The sequence below is a fragment of the Nilaparvata lugens genome, chromosome 1 (assembly GCF_014356525.2).
Source record: "Nilaparvata lugens isolate BPH chromosome 1, ASM1435652v1, whole genome shotgun sequence".
Lineage (NCBI taxonomy): Eukaryota > Metazoa > Arthropoda > Insecta > Hemiptera > Delphacidae > Nilaparvata > Nilaparvata lugens.
The window spans coordinates 88,082,732-88,103,719 of record NC_052504.1 but is presented as its reverse complement, the minus strand read 5'-3'; positions in this window follow the sequence as shown (position 1 = coordinate 88,103,719).

Sequence of the window (20,988 nt, the reverse complement as noted above, 5' to 3'; positions counted from 1 at the left end):
TTTGAATCTCTCTCATACAGAGATATAATCTGTTTATTGTATAGTCATCAGTTATCCAGTCTCAATCCCACTTTGATTTCGTTTTCCGCGTATCCATACTAAAAAGCTCACTTCATTTCTAAGTACAACAGAGATCACACTAGAATCCAAAAAGAATGAAACAGTGGAACCAGTTCTAGGAAAGTACCTAGGTTGTAAAAGATGAGCAGGCACTCGCAGAAATCGCTTCAAAAAAGATTTAACATAAGTGGCTTGCAAGCCGTGCTGATTTTACAGCCCTGAAATGTTTTCCCCCGGCGACTACATCGTTTGCGAGATGATTTTCTGGAGGCGATGAGATGAAGAATGAACATTATGCCGTCCATGTTTGGTTTGAGGAACACGTACTTTGCGCCATTCTGCCACACGAATGCACGTAGTCAGTACGGGGAGATTCACTGCGAACTGACAGAATTTGTTAAGTGGGAAGCAATGGTGTTATGTGGAAGAAGTGCTGAAAGTTGGGAGGGAATCTCTAGAGAGAGCGGAAGTTTCTTGTTGGTACCTCTCGCTCCATCAGGATGAGCTACTGCTCCCTCTGTGGCCTGCGACGACCTTGCATAGCTACCTCTCTTCACCGCATTACTCCACTATTGAAATGAGAGATTCCTCCGGGATAAGTCCTAGCATAAGCGTTTTGATCGAGAAGTTACTTTCTAACGACTTTTTCCTCAACATCAAACGACTTTTGTAGCTGCTGCATTCAAGTACTCAACATGAACGAATTTTATTATTTTGAGAGAGATCTGAGAGCGACTCGTGAAAGCATTTATTATGGAGAGAATATTATCAAAGTTGGCACATACGCCTTTGTTTTCTGGGTCAATATTGTGGAAGCATTATAGATATTGTTATTGTATCGTTTGACGAGTTGAAATATTATTATGAGCTACATCAAACAACATATTTATGTAGACAATGTTGTTGATATTACAACAATTATTACTACTGATCTACGTTTTTGGTGCAGTGACACGGCTATTGGAAACATGCTTGTCAATTTATTTATTCATTTATTTATTCATTTATTTATTTATTTATTACAATACAATTGTGGAGGCAGACAGGTAGAACCTAAATATTGCGTCCTCCACACTAGTTACACATTTCATATATTCGATTTACAGTTAAAATAAAAACAAAATAAGAATAAAAATAAAAATAAAAATAAAAATAAGATAGTGAGTTAAACAAGATGAAAGTATTGGAAAATAAACTTAATATGTATGTATACAATATGAATGCTGAAGAAATGTATAGTTATATTGTATACTTGAATAAAATGAAAGTTATGAAAAATAAACGAAATATGTATGTATAGATAATGTATGCTGTAATATATAGTTGCAAGTCGGAATGAAAATAGAGAGAAAAAAATCGAATCAAATCAATTGAGGCGGTTTACGGGAAAAGGGCACATAAAACTATATGCCTTTTTTCCGGAGATTGCTTTATTAGATCCGCCATCTTGTTCTGCATATAACCTGAAAATCTTAGTGAAGGGTGGTCAGTGAGACTATTGCTTCCTATGTTTTAGTCCAAACTTTCATCAAAGTGGAATAAGCTCACTATAATGATCTATTTTATCATAAAGATGAAACAAAATGGTACTTTGCTGTGCTCTGAAAACTTCAATACTGTGAATTCCAAACCATTCAAATTCTTGAATGGTCCTGTCCCTGACATTCAACCACAAGTGATGCCCTACCCTTATTTTAATAGAATGATCGAAAACTTTTTTATATGTATATAACTTTTCAATTTAAGAGAAATATTGCATTTAGCATTGAATAACATGTGTTTCCTAGTTTATCAAACCCAAATTTGTACAGAATAAATTTTTCTTTGGAAAAAGGGCATATACAACCAATTTTTGAAACATATTTATTGGAATAAATTACAAATATAATCATGTATCATTTTAATCAACATGAGATCAATATAATTGAATTTTGATTTGGTACTGACAGAATGTTTAATTCAATTATAAAAGACATTGATTTACCCAAACTAAAAACTTAAATGCGATTTTCTCAAAACACAATTTTGCTCTATGTGCCGTTTTTCCTTATACCGCCTCAATTGCTCTACAATTATCGACCATGCTTCAACAGTTGATATGTCTCTTTTCAAATATCACTTTAAGGTGAAATTCTGTTTCTATGGAGTCTTTGATCATCTTTTTTTTGTATTTTCTTCTCCAACTTGTCTATTGGCTATACTATCACTAAGAAACGTTGCAACAACTCTCAAGTATAAAAGCATTACTTATAACATTTTCCTCAAAATTATGTTCCCTCCACCTTTTCAAGATTTTTCCCCACTCTCACAATATTTTTGAAATAATTATTATAATGATGTCTTGTATTTGAACCAGCAAATTTTATTTGTGAGTATGAAGAGTTCCCTTGTACGATTTAATTATATATTATTGATACATAGAGGAATAATAATTGGAACCGTCACTCGAGTTAGAAGAGATCTCAACATTGAATCAATCTATGAATGCAATAATTGAAAAGCACAGAAATCGTGAAATCGCCATTGCTGTGATCAATAGAAAAAAATATGGTGTGGTGCACTCACACAACTTTCCTTGCTCATTGAACTGTAAGCCTCATTCTTGAACCAGAATAATTTAGGGAAATAACATAATGACGATTGGCGGCAACATATATAATTGTTTTCAGAGTACTTTATCCTTTGTGTAAATTGTGAAATTTGATGTTTTTTTAAAGTCGTCAAAACAGCTGTTCTACAGATGAAATATCTCGATTATGTGTTCTTTTCATAAACTGCTCTACCTACCTACCTCATGCACGAGAAGGACAAAAGACTTATGTCAGTTTACAAAGTCCATTTCTCAAGGATGGGGTGGACCCCATTAGTTTCCCAAGAAACAGACTCATGCCAGTTGATAGAGCTGATGAATAACTATACAGGGTATCAATTTGAAATAAATCAGTCAAGTCATTTTTGAGAAAATCGTGAAAAACATGTTTTTTTAGTAACTATCCGCTATTTTTCTCAAGAATATTACGGAGCTCCTGCAATTTTCCCAGAAATGAGACTCATGCCAGTTGATAGGGCTTATTAATAGCTATCCATGGTATAAATTTGAAGAAAATCGTTCAAGTCGTTTTTGAGAAAACCGTGAAAAAAACGGTTTTTTAGTAATTATCCGCCATTTTTCTCGAGAATATTATGGAGCTCCTGCAATTTTCCCAAAAATGATACTCATGTCAGTTGATAGGGCTTATTAATAGCTACACATGGTATAAATTTGAAGAAAATCGTTAGAGCCGTTTTCGAGAAAACCGTGAAAAACATGATTTTTTAGTAATTATCCGCCATTTTTTCTAAATATCCGCCACTTGAATTGAATTTTATCGAATTTATAGTTTAGAATTCCAAGTCAATCGGTTAATTAGGAATAGAGTTATCGTGTTCACAGACATACACACATACACACATACACACACACAGACCAAAACCCAAAAATCATGTTTTTGGACTCAGGGGACCTTGAAACGTATAGAAAACTTGAAATTGGGGTACCTTAATTTTTTTTGGAAAGCAATACTTTCCTTACCGATGGTAGTAGGACGAAGAAAGTAATATGTCAATATGAATAATGGAAATCGTTCACTGGAATCCATAAAATAATTTTCTATCATGGAATGAAAGAATGTATTTGGAAAGCACAGACGTCGTGAACTTGTATCTGTATGTTGGATAGTATAGAAAAGAATCTTCCGCAACCCGGGGCATTCTCGGCAAACGATTAACCAATTTTTTTCCGGATGTAGTTGGTTTCATCCCATGTTGATTCCCAATGTAGATCAGTTGATATCTGATTTGAATAGCCAACAGGATGAACAAATGCTACTGTGTCATTCATCAGAAGTTTGTGTAAGTGGGGATTTTATTTCTGATAAAGCAAAATTCAAGGATTTGAAGGTCCTTTATGACCAAGAAAAAGGAGAAATAATGAAAGAATATGAAGGGAAGAAAAACAGAAACCGTTCAGCACTGAAATTCATTAGAATCATTTTTATCATGGAATGTAGGGATGTAATATTATGGAGAGCGCAGAAATCGTAAAAGCCAGAATATCCATTTAAAAAAGGAAGAGCTTCGCCATGTGCATTGAGTCGGACTAAACGTCGGTCCACTTTCCAGCCACTCTTTTAAAATTCATATTCCGTGACTGGTGTGGTCACTTCCGTGCTATCCACAGCTCGAATTACTCGACTCAGTTGATAGTGTCGACTCCTGAACCCTCGGAAACGTTGTTATCTTTACTGCAACATCTGGCGCCCCTGTTAACTGAACAATAAAAGTCAGTACACCAGGGAAAATGTCTATCAGTTTCAACTGCACCTAGCTTTAATGCGCTATAAACTTCAGCACCATACATCAGCCAGCCAAGGCCTTTAACTAGGTGCTTCTCTGCTCAAATTCCTGCATGAATGTGATCCTATTATATCTTATCAGTATGATATTTTCCTTGAATAACTAAGATGATTTTTCTTAGTCTGACACGAACATCAATATGTTTGCACCATGAGCACGAATTGTAATTTCCTGTTGGAATTTGAACCGGTAGACCACGCCCTGAAGTTTCAATTTATAATAGAAGGTTCATGACTTGGAAAATAACTACTATTTAACAAAACGTAATGAATAAAATAATAAGTACGGACTCTCTCTTCTCATCAAACTCTTTTTTATTATATTTTTATGCATTTATATTTTTTTTATTCATACTATTGTTCCTATCCATACATGTCTCTCTTAAAAGGTTTATTTTCAGCAGGATTAAGAAGGTAGTCGACTAGCATAAGACTACATTAAATGTAATTTCACTTCTCATAGACAAAGTTTGATAGAATAAGCTTATTAAGCTATCAAAGTTTCTCTTAAAAGGTTTATTTTCAGCAGGATTGAAAAGGTAGTCCACTAGCATAAGACCACATAAAATGTGATTTCACTTCTTATAGACAAAGTTTGATAGAATAAGCTTATTATTGGAAGAAGCTTATTTGAGAAAGCTTATTTAATCGACTTCGAGTATTATAGGAAACGCATCAGGAAAACGTTTATTTTTGAATAAATAATTAGATATTTGAACTATTGACATATTACGTTAACTCACTTATTACAGAGTGCACTATGATATTTCCTGGCATAACTAGGATGATTTTTCTTCGTCTGACACAATGTTCTTAAGATCCAAAGGTTCGAAGAACCTCACACGTCAACCGAAGCTTATTGTGTGTCCCAAAATTATGTTAGTTAGGCAAACCAACTCCCGTGTCCTTTAATAGATCCAGGAGTTTCTTCGTCTGACACAAACATTAATATGTTTGCACCATGAGCACAAATTGTAATTTCTTGTTGGAATCTAAATCTGAATCTGAAACAAGTCTTGTGAGGCTAATTTGAGGGAACTTGAAAAACTGAGAAAACTTATAAAAAATTGTTTGGGAGGTTTATTCGGGGCTAAAGCTTCGGCGAATTATCAACAAAACACATGAAAAGTTAGAATTGATCGTGAGCTAGAGGTAGGATAGGACGTGGGAGGATGGAACGAGACAATGTGTGCTTTGAGAGATAAATGAGAGCTAGAATGAGGAAGATGAGTGCGTAAGAAGATTGATTGCCTTTATTGGGGAGATGAAGTAGACACAGGTCATTTCTGGAATTTGATCCCGGAAAAAATGGCGGGATTACAAGAGGCAGAAAGATGAGAGCCAGGTTGTTGAAGAGCCGAATGTGTGTGAACAAAAGGGAATAATGAAATATGAGGAACTTCTGAATGCTGGAGATGTGTGTTAATGTAGCTTGTGGTATCTATTTGTCTTTGGAGGAGTTGGGAAGACGTTAGGAAGCATTCTGTGCCAAGTTTAAGAGCAAACCAAAACCCCCTCGTCTTGTCACAAAACGCTTTTTTGCCCACTTACGCTCTGCTCGTCTCACCTCAAAGTGAATTCCCCACCTCTTCTCCACACAACTGACTTTATCCACTTTTCGTCTGGCCAGGACTGCGGTTCAAACTTCTCTATTAAAGTCAAGAACAACTTATTCAATGAACAAAATGATTTGTGACAGTACTTCAAGTTCAGAACGTATTTTGCTTTAAACATCGTAAAAGCTTCGCTAGTAATGATTTTCGCTTTTTTCAAATGCCTTCATCTATAATTATTATTCTTATCAATTCAGGTCAAATTAGAATAGGTTATTAGTGTCCAAATGCATGCATGCTATAATAATGATTGAGAAGAATGTGGAAAGATGAGATTATTTGGCTATTGTCTAGAATACATTGATGTCGAAAAGAGATTTTATCGCTCTTAGCTAAATTAATTGGATCTTTCACTATATTATGAGAATGATTTGATTCTCACATCGTACAAAATCGATAACAAACCAACGAAAATATCATATTTGTTATCAGATACGGCCCATGAACTTTCTTTCGTTCTTAAAAACTATTCAGGATTCTGAAGATTAAAGATTGATTATTTGCCAAGTTCATATATATTTCGGACTCAGAATCGGACAAAACTTAGCCTATGAAGTGATAAAAATAACCTATTTCTGGTCAATTTCCATCCATATTTGGGAACGGTACAGTTTTGGGCTTCAACCCTGATGAATTTCATTTTCCTAATCATTCATAGTAGAGAATGAGATCTATCAATGTATGAATAAAATGAATAAGTTGCCAATATACTATAAATTATTATTGTGATTTTTTTATAATTATGATTAGGAAAGGAACTACAGGCTTTAAGCCCAAAACTATTCCTTTCCCAAATTTGGATTTAAATTGACCGAAAATAGGTTATGTTTATCACTTAATAGGCTAATCTTTGTCCATTTTCTAGTCCAAAATATAAATATAAACTTGGCAAATAATCAAACTCTTCAGAATCCTGAGTAGTTTTTATTATTATGGTATTCAAGCACTATCAAAATACAGCTCCTAATTCGAATTGAATTGAATTTTTTAATAGGAGATACAGCAAATACTATTAAAATTTCACGAAGTTCCAGGATAAACGAGGGAGAGAGAAGCAGAATCCTGATTGTTTGCCTCTCTGTCACTAAAGTGGCCATCGCTGAGATTAGAAACAAATTAGTCGCTTTAATTAGAAAAGCTTGGCGGGAAGAAGACTGTTGACTAAGCACTCCTCCACTCTTCCACTTGTTCATGGTGTTATTTACTTAAAAAGGCGTCACATTTTTGTAATTTTATATTTTATTCACCTTGACTGAGCACTATCCACCTCTTCCATTGTACAAACTTTGACTTCATATAAAAAGAAATATATTCTATTGATTCTAATAATAAGGATCACTTATTGTCATTTTGAGGATTCAAATTATTGTCACTTTCCAGCTGCGTCATATATTTTCAAATTTCACATGGAACTCTCCCTATGATACAGCAATAATATTCCCACAAGAATTATCAGGAATAGATTATGAGAATAATTATTATTGTGAAAAATCCAAATTAAAAAATTACCTAAATGCTGCAAATCGCCCTCCGAAGACTTCTGCTACTTCAAATATTGACGACAGGGTGTACAGCTAGTTGGAAATTCGATGAATGCTACTGTTCAAAAACTATTTGTCAACCCGGGAAAAAATAATTTATTAGCATGAAAATAAATGCAATATATCAGTGATTTCCATCTGCAAATGATGAACACATTTCCAATATTATCACTCGTACTAAACTTGTTCAAAACCCTGATCTCTGGTTCAATAATTATAACAAATAATTGGTGTATTGTTAGATAAGACAATAAGACAAAGGGTACCTTAGCTATGGATCAGGCATGTGTAATACAAAGAAAGAGGTGTTTCAGGAGGAGACAGAGGTGTTTTAGAGAACCGGGAATTTTAAAAGTTAAATAATTTCAAGAAAAACAAATCTTTAAATTAATAAAGTTTTCCATATCATTCAATAGTAGAAGTAATGCCATTTTAGAATAAATAATACCGTAACACTTATTTTTTGAAGATGACATCTTGCAGGTGTGTTCCTTTTCCACGCAAACATTCCTGTAGTCTCTTCAACACATTGTCCATGCATGGTTTGACGTAATATTACAACTAGAATTTGAAATCGCTTCTCGAATCTTGGCTTTCAATTCTTCACTTGGCTTTCAATTCTGCAACAACGGAAGAATTGAAAGCCAAGATTCGAGAAGCGATTTCTAATTCTAGTTGTAATATTACGTCAAACCATGCATGGACAATGTGTTGAAGAGACTACAGGAATGTTTGCGTGGAAAAGGAACATACCTGCAAGATGTCATCTTCAAAAAATAAATGTTACGGTATTATTGATCCTAAAATGGCATTATTTTTACTATTGAATGATATGAAAAACTTTATTTAAACATTTGTTTTTCTTGAAATTTTTTAACTTTTAAAATTTTCTGGTTCTCTGAAAACTCTGTATTACAAAATTTGTAATTGCTCACTTTGCTCTTGTCAAATTATTGTTATATTAATAGCTTGAGTATACTATGAACGGTTTTTGTGGCTTTAAGAAGTAATATAGCCCTACAAATCATTTATAGTATACTCAAGCTATAATTTCCACTCTCTCAGCAATCTATGGTATCCCATTCTTCTTCGTCCTAGTGTCTACCAAAAGCTTTGGATTCCTTTGAACTTTCTTTGAAAATAACAGATTGAGATTCCTCTAATATTTTTTACAATGACAGATTTATTGTACACACACTTATCAACCAATAAAATGTGTTTGAATCACAACAATCCTGTTTATAACCATTTTTTAAATTGGGTGGAAACTCTTGATCATCAGAGTTCCTATCAGTGATAAGACTTATAATATTTTTCACATTTCGAAGATGTTATCAGTTGCATGCAAACTTTTAAGTTCAATATGAAAGGTATTCGCTCAAAAAAGAAATCAGCAGAACTCATATTTCAATTAATTATTCAACTTAAAACTCGAATGTGATCAATGAAGTCAAAAATCTCAAATACTTCATCAGTTAGTTGAATTCCAAAACATTGAATAATTTCATGGCCTACATTGTCAGCGTTCTCAGGTTTAAAATAGAAGCTTGTTAACGTTTGACAAGCTGGTCTCGAAAATCATAACATGAATGCCCATAAAGCAGAGAGTGAACACGAAATTAATCAAAGTACATGAATGATTTTGATTGGATGACTGATTATCACTCTCCATAATTTGAGATGTGCTGCCAAACAAGATCGTTGTGTAAATTTTATGACGAACAAAGGTTTTACGATTACTGCATGTTCACGCTGATATTGACTCATGTTTACATATAGAACGCTGGTAATGTCTGTCAGAACAAATTGGGACTGAATTGGAGACTAATATTTTTGTTGTGATGATTTAAAAGCACCATTATAACTCTAATTATAAAAATGGAATATACATTTTGAGAATAATACATTCAAGTGATATTTGGAGCACTCACAAATGAATGAATTGATATTGAAATGAAATGATAGTGACTTTTACTTGATCTGTCAGCATTTTTTATAAATAACATAAAATCTTCCATTCTACAATGTTAAAGTATTATATGAATTGATATTGTGTAGTATGATAACCTAACTAATAGCGAGTACTGATCACTACCCCTGTAAACAGTAGGGATGGGTATCGATACATCGATGTTTAAAAACATCGATGTTTCAACATCAAACATCGATGTTTACTGTTCGATGTTTTTCACTTATCGATGGTTTTACCTACACATCGGTCATCCGATGTTTTTCCCAACTAAAAAGTAAAAACAATTCTAATTTTTTTTGAATTTGATACAAGTTTTTTTTATATTTTTGTTTGAAGAGGATTATCTTGAGAGCGATAAGCAATAGTAACCGAATTATAATAATTATCTTTATCATATTTAGTGTAGTATTCTGTTAAGTGTTTTTCGTGAATATAGATCACTCTTGTGAAAGATCTCGCATAAGTTTTGATTTCCTGCAGATTGCTATTCTTATTTTACAATCAGGCTCTCTGTATTTTTATGTGAGACTGATGGATACTCTTGAAGATTTACATTACTTCTGTGGTCCTTGTCAAGGTTAGATAGTTAGTTATTTAGAATTGAATAAGAGGTCGGATTCTTCGTTTCTTAGGAAGAAAGAGTTTTTTCTTACTACAATTATTTCCTCAACATGTGTTTAACACTAACTAATCTAGCTCTGGAAAAGAGGTCCTCGTATTGTAAGGAGTGCAGATATCAATATAAAAAAACTTAATCCATTTCCATTCCCTAAAAAAATCTATCATTTATTAAATGAATACGATATGAGTATCAATGATTGCTAAAATTAGCTTTGGGTGAAATTTCAAGACCGAATCCTCAAGGATATCCCGAGAGGTTTCAGACTAGACCATGAAAATGACAAATCTTGTGAACTAGAGTTGATGTATCTTTCTAGTCACAACCTGACTTCAATTATTCGAAAGACTGTTACTTGAATACCACAAGTCCAAGATTGCTGTGATTCCAGTTAGTAACTGTTAGAATATTGGAACAATAGCTCCAGATAAAATTGTAGTCACTTTAGAAGCTCTTTTTTTGCTCTACAATCTGAGATCAGGTAGAGCGGTCTATCTCATATTCCAGATACACCTGACAACAATGCTCCTTGTATTGTGAAAAACACCTAGTTTTCAGCTTCAAGCATCATCACCAACTACATTGTCCTCACATTGGTATTCCGCACAACGACATAAGTTCTTGAGATTATGTTCTATGAGAATCACCTGTAAGATACACTTCATTTTAGTATTTCCTAGTGGAGAGGCGCGCTTAAGGACACCTCAAGGATCAAAATTTCAAACACATAACTTTTGACACAATGCTCAGATTTCATCAGACTTCATCCTTCTCGGCTCGTCACGACGGTTCAAAATCATGCATAATAAGTCAAATTCGGTCGAAAAATGGAAAATTTATTGTTGAGTGTACTTAAGCCCATATTCCAATACACAAAAAATGACCAATTTCTATATTCAAAAGTTGCTTGTCTTGTGAAATACTTCTGATAAAATTTCCAAATCTAGTGAGAATGTAAAAATTTTCCCCCTCTAACCACTTCAATAAATAATACTTTCGATTCCAAAACAATTTGGAAGCTAAGATTTTTAAAATGGCGATTTCAGTTTTTACATTTTTTTTTTTTTGTAATTTTACTGTTGATCAAAAGTTTCTAAAACGAGTCTGATAAATCATAGAAACTCACGATTGATTACAAATTGTAGATAAATATTCATCCTCTACGAGCTCAGTTGCCTAAAATCCATCTTGAATCACTTTTCGCTATCATAGAACTGCCAAAACCGTTAATATGAGAAAAATATCTACAATTTCCGGATTTTTTTTCAACAATCAAATCTCACTTCAAGAACATATTTTTCCATGAATTGTTTACAGCAGATGAAATAGAAAATTCTATTGTACATATTTCAAGATCATGTAATAATTTTTAATAAGGGGTTACCGAGATACATAGCTGCTTTGAATATAGAAATTGGCCATTTCTTATTTATTGAATATGGGCTTAAGTACCTACACTCAACAATACATTTTCTATTTTTTGACCGAATTTGACTGTTGATGCATGATTTTGAACCGCCTCAGCGAGCCGAGAAGAATGAAGTGTAGTACGATGAAATCTGAGCATTGTGTCAAAAGTAAATTATAAGTGTTTGAAATTTTGATTTTTGAGGTGTCCTTAACCGTGCCTCTACTAGGAAATACTGAAATGAAGTGCATCTAACGGGTGATTCTTACCCATGAACTTGTGCGAAATATTGTGCGAAATATCAATGTGAGGACAAAGTAGATGGTGATGATGGTTGAAGCTGAAAATTAGGTGTTTTTCACAAGGAGCATTGTTGTCAGGAGTACCTGGAAATCTATATGACATAAAGCGCTCTACCTGATCTCAGATTGTATAGCACAAAAATACGCCTAGAGGGATTTTGAAATTGTATGGGCCAAGCCATATCTTGCCATATTTGAATCGACCGCGCTCACCCACGGCCATCTAGCATGCTACTCCCATAGTTGGCACTGTTCTCCCTGTTTTCCCCCACCTTTCTTGCTCACAGTCCTCTTCCGCTTTGTAACTGTTCGAGGAAGCTTGTGCTACGACGCTACACGATTGTTTCTCCCTTTAAAGAAGTTAATAAATGTGTTACCGCATCGCTTGTTTGAGTTTAAACTACTACCGCGACTAGTTAGGAAAAGTTATTGTTAGAGTACTCCGCTAAACATCTAGATTGGATCTTCTTTGTGTAATCTCTTCACCGCAACATGGGCCCATGTATTCCCCATGTATTTATCATCGCCAGTGCAAGTTAATCCTGATTATCTGAACGTGTTACCGCCTACCAGAACGAGGAGACCGCTCTTACAGTCCACTGCGAACCCGCCATACCCGAACGAGACGCCTTTAAAGGTAACAATCTTATTTTCTGAGCTACTACGTAACGTGTTTAGACACCAACCTCATTGGCTCTAACAGAAATATACATCTAAATTGTAACAATCGGAAGATATTGTTGATCAAAAACTAAAATTCATCAAAATTGATTTTTTCTTCAAATTTCAATCATTTTTGGAAAATAATAACTAAGTACTCATTGGAGATAGAGAGTTCCAAGTGATCTCATTTTTTCAGAATTTTATAATCTGGGAGAGATTTGGCAGAAATAGCTGAAAACTGGAAAATGAGCCGAAAATACGAGATTTTTTGGCTATCCTGTATCTAGCACAAGGAAATCTTGCATGAAGAAATTGGTTCTGGACTCCTCTTATGTCCCCAAATAATATATTAAAAAATCAGAACTGCAATATAAATTGCAAGCACACCCCCTTTTTTATGTATCATCCATAAAAACATAGGGCAATAAACGATGTTTAAAAACATCGATGTTCAAAAACATCGAAGTTTACTGTTCGATGTTTTTCACTTATCGATGTTAGGATGAAAAAACATCGATGTTCAAAGCATCGATGATTTGTCTTTCGATACCCATCCCTAGTAAACAGAGCTTTACGGATACTAAAAAATCGGCGGGTTGCCTATCCAGCTCCTTCAATTAGCTACACCACAGAAGATAAGACATTCTCATTGCCTATTCTGAATAGGAACTAAATAGGATAGGGAACTAGGAATAGGGGATAAATAGGATTCTTATTCTATTCATATTATATTGAAATTTATCCCTATTCTGTTAAAATGCGATCACAATATAGAATAGGTTCTAAATTTTTGGTACCTAACGGAATTGCCTATCTGTTGATAAGAGATATAAGACAGTGGGTCAAAAGCTCAGCTGTTGCATTTTTGTTTCGATCCTTACACAAACAATTCAATTGATTTCGGTCGACCACCGTTAGAGTTGAGTAGAAGCTTATTCACTGCATTTTCTTTGACAGTTACATTCATAATGGCCGTAAATATGGAAAGTTTAACAGGGATTCTCGAAAAGTTCAAGAGTGAAATTATCGAAAGTACTAAGCAAGTCATAAAGCAGCAAATAAATGAGTTAAATTTGAAAACTATCATATCAGAACAGAATAGAAAAATTGAAGCGTTGAGAAAACAGAATGAAGAATTGAAACGTGACTTACAAAACCAAAGTCATTTAATAAACAATTTGAAGAGGGAAAACAATTTGATTTTCTATGGAGTTATTGAGTCTGCTGGCGAGGACGGAGATCAGGTAATGAGAAAGATTATGGACATATGCAATGAAGTAATGAAAATTGAACTTAAAGCAAGTGATGTAAATGCTGTTAGAAGACTGGGAAGAAAATCGGATTCCAAGACAAGACCAATTATCCTATCTCTAGTCTCGGGATGTAAAAAAAATAGTATTTTGAGAAACTGTGGAAGATTAAAAAATTCAAAGATTTTCGTTAGTGAAGACCAAGATAAAGAGACAAGAGAGAGGCGAAGAGAACTGAATGAATTCCGAAAACGACTCAGTGATACGCATAGTGTTAAAATGAGAAGAAATGGTTTGGTTGTGGATGGGAAGTTTATGAGATATGATGTCTTGAACACGGAGTACAACAGGAAGCCAGAGGAAAGCTGTCTACTGGAGGAAGATCGCCAACTAGGGGGGAATTATAAACCTGATGAAAATCGTCGAAACAAGAGGAAAGGAGAGAACCTTCAGAGGCAACCCCGAAACAGGAATTCAAATATCACGCATTTTTTTCGTCCCTCAGGAGATACAGAGCCCGCCAATTAGAAACAGAATGGAAAATGAATACCCTGAGCACATGAATAAAAAGGAGAACGATGCATTAGCGATTAGTATATTGGCGTATAATGTGGCAGGAATTGTAAATAAATGTAACAACAGCGCCTTTTTCTGCTTTATTAAAAATTATGATATTTTCTTGCTGTTCGAGACATTTGTGTATGATGAGGAAGTGTTTAAAAAATTGGAAATGAAGTTTGATGAATACGAATTGATCTGGATTCCTGCGGTGAGAGCGGCACGTCGTGGTAGAGCGAGTGAGGGGAGAATTTATGGCGTCAGGAGGGATAAGGTCAAGAATGGGATTATAAAGTTTGAATCAATACTCAATTGCAATATTTTCGAACTTAATGTAGAGTCTCATCGATTTGTCGTCATTCCTACTTATCTAAATTGTAATAAATGGATGGATGATTTCATTGGTATGAGAGATTTATTGGTGGAATGCAGCGATCTCGAATTGGTGGTTGTAGGCGATTTTAACGGTAGGGTTGGCAACAGGCAGATTATACCAGAGGAAATCCTATCTGACTCACCTGGTATCCTATGCTGTGATAGGACTTCGAAAGATGCAGTTATAAATGCATGTGGAAAGGAATTGTTGTCGCTGTTTGACGATTTTGGTCTTGTGCTACTGAATGGTCGGACGAGGAAGGATGCTGGCGGCGAAATGACGTATATGGGGGCACAAGGCTCCTCAGTCATAGACTTGTGCGCAGTCTCTCTCAACGTTCTGCCTGTCGTCGCTTCGTTTGAGGTGATTCCTGAAATTTTCTCCGACCATCTACCAACAGTCACAGAAATTTATTTGCCAGGATGTACGAGAACAACTTCAGACAGCTGTCCAATACCGATTCGTAGAAAGTTGCAGTGGAGGCCGGGAAATGAGCGAAAGTATCGCAATGAGCTTAGTTTTAAAGTGAGGAGACGACAGAATTGGATCGACCCGAAGGATGACCTTAGATATTTGCTAGCCTTGATTCATGAATTTGCGCCTACAGATCTATTAAGTACTAAGATAGAGAATAAAGAGCCGTGGTACGATTTGGACTGTGAGCGGAAAAGGAGAGAGTCTTTTTCTCTCTTGAAAGCTTATCGAAAAACCAAGTCTGAGACTATTAGAAGCAGATACTTAGAAACTAATAAAGCTTTTAAACAGTTATGTTTAAGAAAAAAGAAAACGTATTGGTTGGCATTAACGGAGAAGTTTAAAACAGTTAACGATTCAAGCGAGTTTTGGAAACTGGTGAGATGTTTTAAAAAATGGAGCTTCAGAGTTGGAAATGATATCTCACTGGAGGACTGGGTACATCACTTTGATAAACTATTGAACCCAGTTCTAACTGCAAATAGAATACTGTATGCCGAACCGTACATCTTGGATGAAATTCTGGACACGCCAATTGTTTTGCAGGACCTGAATAAGGTGCTTGCTAAAGCCAAAGAAAATAAAGCGCCTGGTGAGGACAGAATAACAAACGAGTTTTTCAAAAATGCTCCCACAGTCTTTTTGGAGAAATTAACAGACGTTTTCAACCGTTTTTTCGACTCTTCTGACTTCCCTGGTTGCTTCAAGGAATCAATTATCTATCCTATTCACAAAAAAGGAGACAGCAATGAGCCAGCGAACTTTCGAGGAATATCATTCTGCAATGCAGTGTATAAACTGTTTACTGGAACCTTGCTTGACAGGCTGGAGAAATGGATGACACAACACCAAGTCTTACGCGAATTCCAGGCGGGCTTCAGGAAGTCTTATTCCACCATAGACAACATATTCAATATCATGAGTATTGTCAACATCAAACTATGTGGTCGTGGAAATAAAGTATATGCCTTCTTCGTCGACTTCTCAGCTGCTTTCGACAGGATAGACAGGCAGGCGCTGTTTTACAAATTGTCAGTACTAGGAGTATCCTACAAGATGCTAAATGCACTTCGAAATCTGTATGATTCGTCAACAGCTAGAGTTTGGGGGCATCAGGGGCTGTCGGGAAGATTTGAAACACGAACCGGCGTAAAGCAAGGCTGCCTGATGAGTCCCTTGCTGTTTTCTTTATTCGTGAATGATTTGGAGGATTGGCTGGATGGAGGGGTCAATGTTGGGGGTGTCTACATAAAGCTGTTAGCGTACGCGGACGATATAGTTCTCCTGGCATCGGACAGACTCTCTTTGAGAAGGATGATAGCTGGTTTGGAGAGATACTGCAACGGTTGGAACCTACAGGTTAATCTTGACAAGTCAAAGATTGTGATCTTCAGGAAAGGAGGAAAAATAAGCAGAAATGAGGTTTGGCTGTACAACAATGAGCCAATTGAAGTGGTGAACAGCTACAAGTATCTTGGAGTGACATTGACGTCCAGATTGTCATTGACAGAACACTTCAGGGAGAGGTCGTCGGCAGCAAAAATCTCATTGAATATTTTCAACGGTCTGTTTTCACAGAAAAACATTCCCTTCAAATCGAAGCTAGGAGTATTTGAAGCAATGGCGCGTTCTACAGTGTGCTATGGCGCTCAAATATGGGGAGGAAAGATGGTTGAGGAAGTTGAAAAGGTTCAACGTCTTTTCCTTAAGAAGGTTTTCAATCTACCTATGTGGGCGCCAAACTACTGCCTATTACTCGAGACTGCTCTGCTCCCACTCTTTGTCTATACATTAAGGCTCCACTTCAAGTATATGAAGAGATGCATGAATCTGCCTGATAATAGGTATCCGCATATTCTGCTCAAGGAAACTATGGAGAGGAAAGTGTTTGTGTACAGAGACTGGATGAATATGGAAACGGCTTATGGGGTCTCAGCAACGGAATTCCTTGCGGGTGATGTTGAGGCTCTTGTTATCAGAGTCACTGAGGGACTGAGAGAGGGATTCAGAGGCAGACTTCAGAGAAGCCAGCGATACTCCCTGTATCCAGAACTGACGCAATTCACAAACTATGTGTATGAACCAGTGGACTTCACATTGATTAAGTGGTTCATGAAGTCAAGGACCGAGCTCATTCGTCTCAACAAATATTCCCACAGGCAGGATGTAAGGATCTGTTCTCTATGCAACATGAAGGAGGAAGAGGATGTAGTCCACTTCATAGCCAGGTGCCCGGTGCTTGCAGAGTTCAGAAAGCGATACTTCGGAAAGACTTTGCTTGCGGTAGAGGAGCTGAAGACGTACCTGAATGGTGACAACTGGATGCTGGTAGGACAATACTGCAGAGATGCTTGGGCGTACCGATATTTCTTGATTCAAGAATTCAATTTTTAATCCATACACACAAGATGTACTATTACCCTCTCTTCCTCTGTAAAATAGTATTTTATATTCTTATTTTTTGTATATATTGTCTATTTTTAAAATAAATAAATAATATTAAAATTCATATATAAAAAGCTTGCCAACACCTCCTGACGGCACTCAGCCAAGGAGAAAATGCTTACAATAAAAATGTATTAACATTTACTTGATTATTTTCTAAAATGTAATGAAATTTCGTTCAATAAAAGCCTTTATTTATTTATTTATTTATTTATTTATAGAATAGGTTCCACTCCTATCTTATTTCTATTATATTCCTATTCCCTTTTCATTCTGTTCTTACTATTTTTCTGTTTTATTCCCATACTATTTCTATTTATTGTAATAATGGACAGCAATGGAGATGTCATATTGAGAGTTCACTACAGAAGACTATGTCTTAAAATATGAATTTCTAATTAATTCACAAGAATTACGAAAAATGAGATCTGGACATAGTTCATCATGTATGCACAAAAAGTAATTCCACTTGAGAATTTCAACAAATCTGAAATATTAATTTCAGTTTCATTTTCATTGTGGATGATACCCACATGGGCACAGGTTGTGCGTGGGTAATGGGAAATGCGTGGGTGATTTTATGAGATGATCGTCCATGCTGACACCGGGATTCGAACCTACGACCAGGTAGCGCTCGCAAACTGAAAGGTGGAACGACTCAGTCGTCTTGGCTATCCTGAAAAAATATTCTATTTCTTGAAATTACAGTATACTTGTACCAACCTGAATAGCAAAGAACATTCACAATAATTATATGTAGCTGGTAATTGAATCACTGCAATAAGGATTAATATTCCAAGTCCAATACAATATGAGCATTAGCAAAATGTTACATATGTGAACATGTTACATATCTCAGTCCCACATGAAACCATTTAACCCTTTACCACCCACATAACAGTAAGGCAGCTCATTTCCACCTGTTCCATTACTTATCCCACGCAGAATAGAAACAGCATAGCAAAACATAAAATATTCACTAGCATGTCGCAATGCAAAATATTCATCACTTTTCTAGCTGGAACTTTTTGAAAACAGAGCGCATTTTAAAGGTCATAGTACTATGTTGCACTTTTAACATTAGTGTGTACTTTGACAGAGTAAGTATGTGAGTGATATGTCGACTCCGATGAACAGGTTTCGCTCTGTACGAACAATCACCAGTATCAATAATATCATAAATCATGAATGAAAATGATAGGTGGTAATTGATATCACTTATTTAGTGAATCTTAATCGATATCGGCTGTTTATCTATGTGAATGGGTTATGGAAACTTTATTGATCAGACAAGTGACGGAGCAGTGTGTGATTACATAACCTTAACTTTTGGACAACATTAACATTTTATCAAAATTTTTGGAGAGAAATAGTACAGGCTCAGCCTAGTTTTTCCTCCAATGTCATAATTGTATTATGTTTATAGTGTATTATACAATAAATGAATAAAATGTATAATATTAGCTATAATATTCAATGAAAAACACTCAAGACTCTTCCACAAATTTCACATCTAATCAATGGACAGTGGAAAGTTTATTTATAGAAAAGTGGATTATTGAAAATGGTTAACCTACGAGAATTTCGGTTATTATTACTGATATCACTCAATCGATTTATATTAGTGCAAATTAGGTTTCAGTTGTGGCAGGCATAAATTACTCTAGAACCAGGCATAATATGGAATAAACACAATATTTATTACATAAAAACGTTCTACTCTGCTTTCTTCTCTACGTTTGAACCATATTCAATGCCTTCCAATGCATTATTGGTATGCAGATATCAATTTCAGCAGTACCTAAAATTTAATATTCATTATCTGGGATGTATTTACTTGGGATTTCTTTGAGCGTTCCTTTTTGAAATCTACTCTGCTCTCCAAAGTATTGTGAATGCCATTCAACGCATTAAGGACATGATTCTCTAATTCTGAGCACAAGGATACATAATCATTTGGAATACTTTTCTGTAGAGCTCTCCGCTTGGTATCTTGCTTTATTTTTTTCAAATTACTGTATTCAATTGACATCCGAAGCACTGATGTTAATGCGATGTTAATGTGAGGTCGATATTTCAGCAGGACTACATAATAATTATGACCTACACAATATGGAATGGAATTACTTGGGGTTTCTCTGAAAGTTTCCTCTCTACATTATGCTCCGTTTTTCAAATACCGTCTGCAATGCCATCCAACGCATTGCTTATCTGTGGCACACAACACAACAAGGACGTGAAGCAGCTGACAAGGGTCTGCCTGGAAATCACCTGACAAGAAACTCGGCTTTGGTCTGCAACTGTCGTCAACAATTGGGTGATGAGGGGTGTGATGGGGAGGGGAGTGGTTGTAAGGATGGGAGGGGCTTATCCGACAGGCAAGCAGTCATCAATTACCAGCGAGAGGACAAAAAGATCTGGTCGCAAGGTCATCACGCTGACCGGAGCAGGTCATTCGTCCGCTAGTCACTTCAGCCCATCCATCACTGACTACAAATAAATTGATTTTCACAGGACAGCACCAGCCCTGTCACACAGCCGTGACCGTTCTGTACGACTCGTGTTTGCGTTTGTCTGATGCAATCTTTCCTTATAAATAATATTTATGTCATGTTTTTAAGCCAGCTGTGATTTATCGCCCTCTTATTTGTCCGACCACTCTTATAGATTGATAGATATGAAATTCGGTCCTACTCACTCAATGCTGGCTTTAAGTGCACTCTTATGGTGACCATTTGCTGAATTTTGTGTGCCGAATCCGCTCCCTTGATTACGATGTTCGTTGGTGATTTATTATACGAGAATGACATACTGCTAATGTGGCGAGATGATGGTCAACCATGTTTTCGTCTCAGAGAGGGAGTGAACATTGAATAAAGTGAAGAAGAGATGAGTAATTGTAATTTCCCGAGAATATTTCAATCAGACCAATGGTCTATATCCAAATAATTAATGTATTTGAGTGTATTGTTGAATGGATTAGACATTGTTAATACATTGTTAGACATTGTTGTATGTACCCAAGAGATATTATTTATGAACAAGAGATAACCGATTGTCATTTTTTGAGAATTATATCAATCAGACCAATGATCTATATCCAAAAAAATTATGTATCCAAGTGTATTGTTGAATGGATTAGACATTGTTAATGTCTTGAGTAATCTATGAATCAAAGTGTAAGCTATTATCAATAATTGAATGAGATATTTTTAATATCCTGAGTAAGTGGCCAAAGATGTTTTTTATCTCCAAGCGTGTCAATTTAGTGATTGATACTCGGTTTTGAAAGCACTCGACCCAAAACAATATC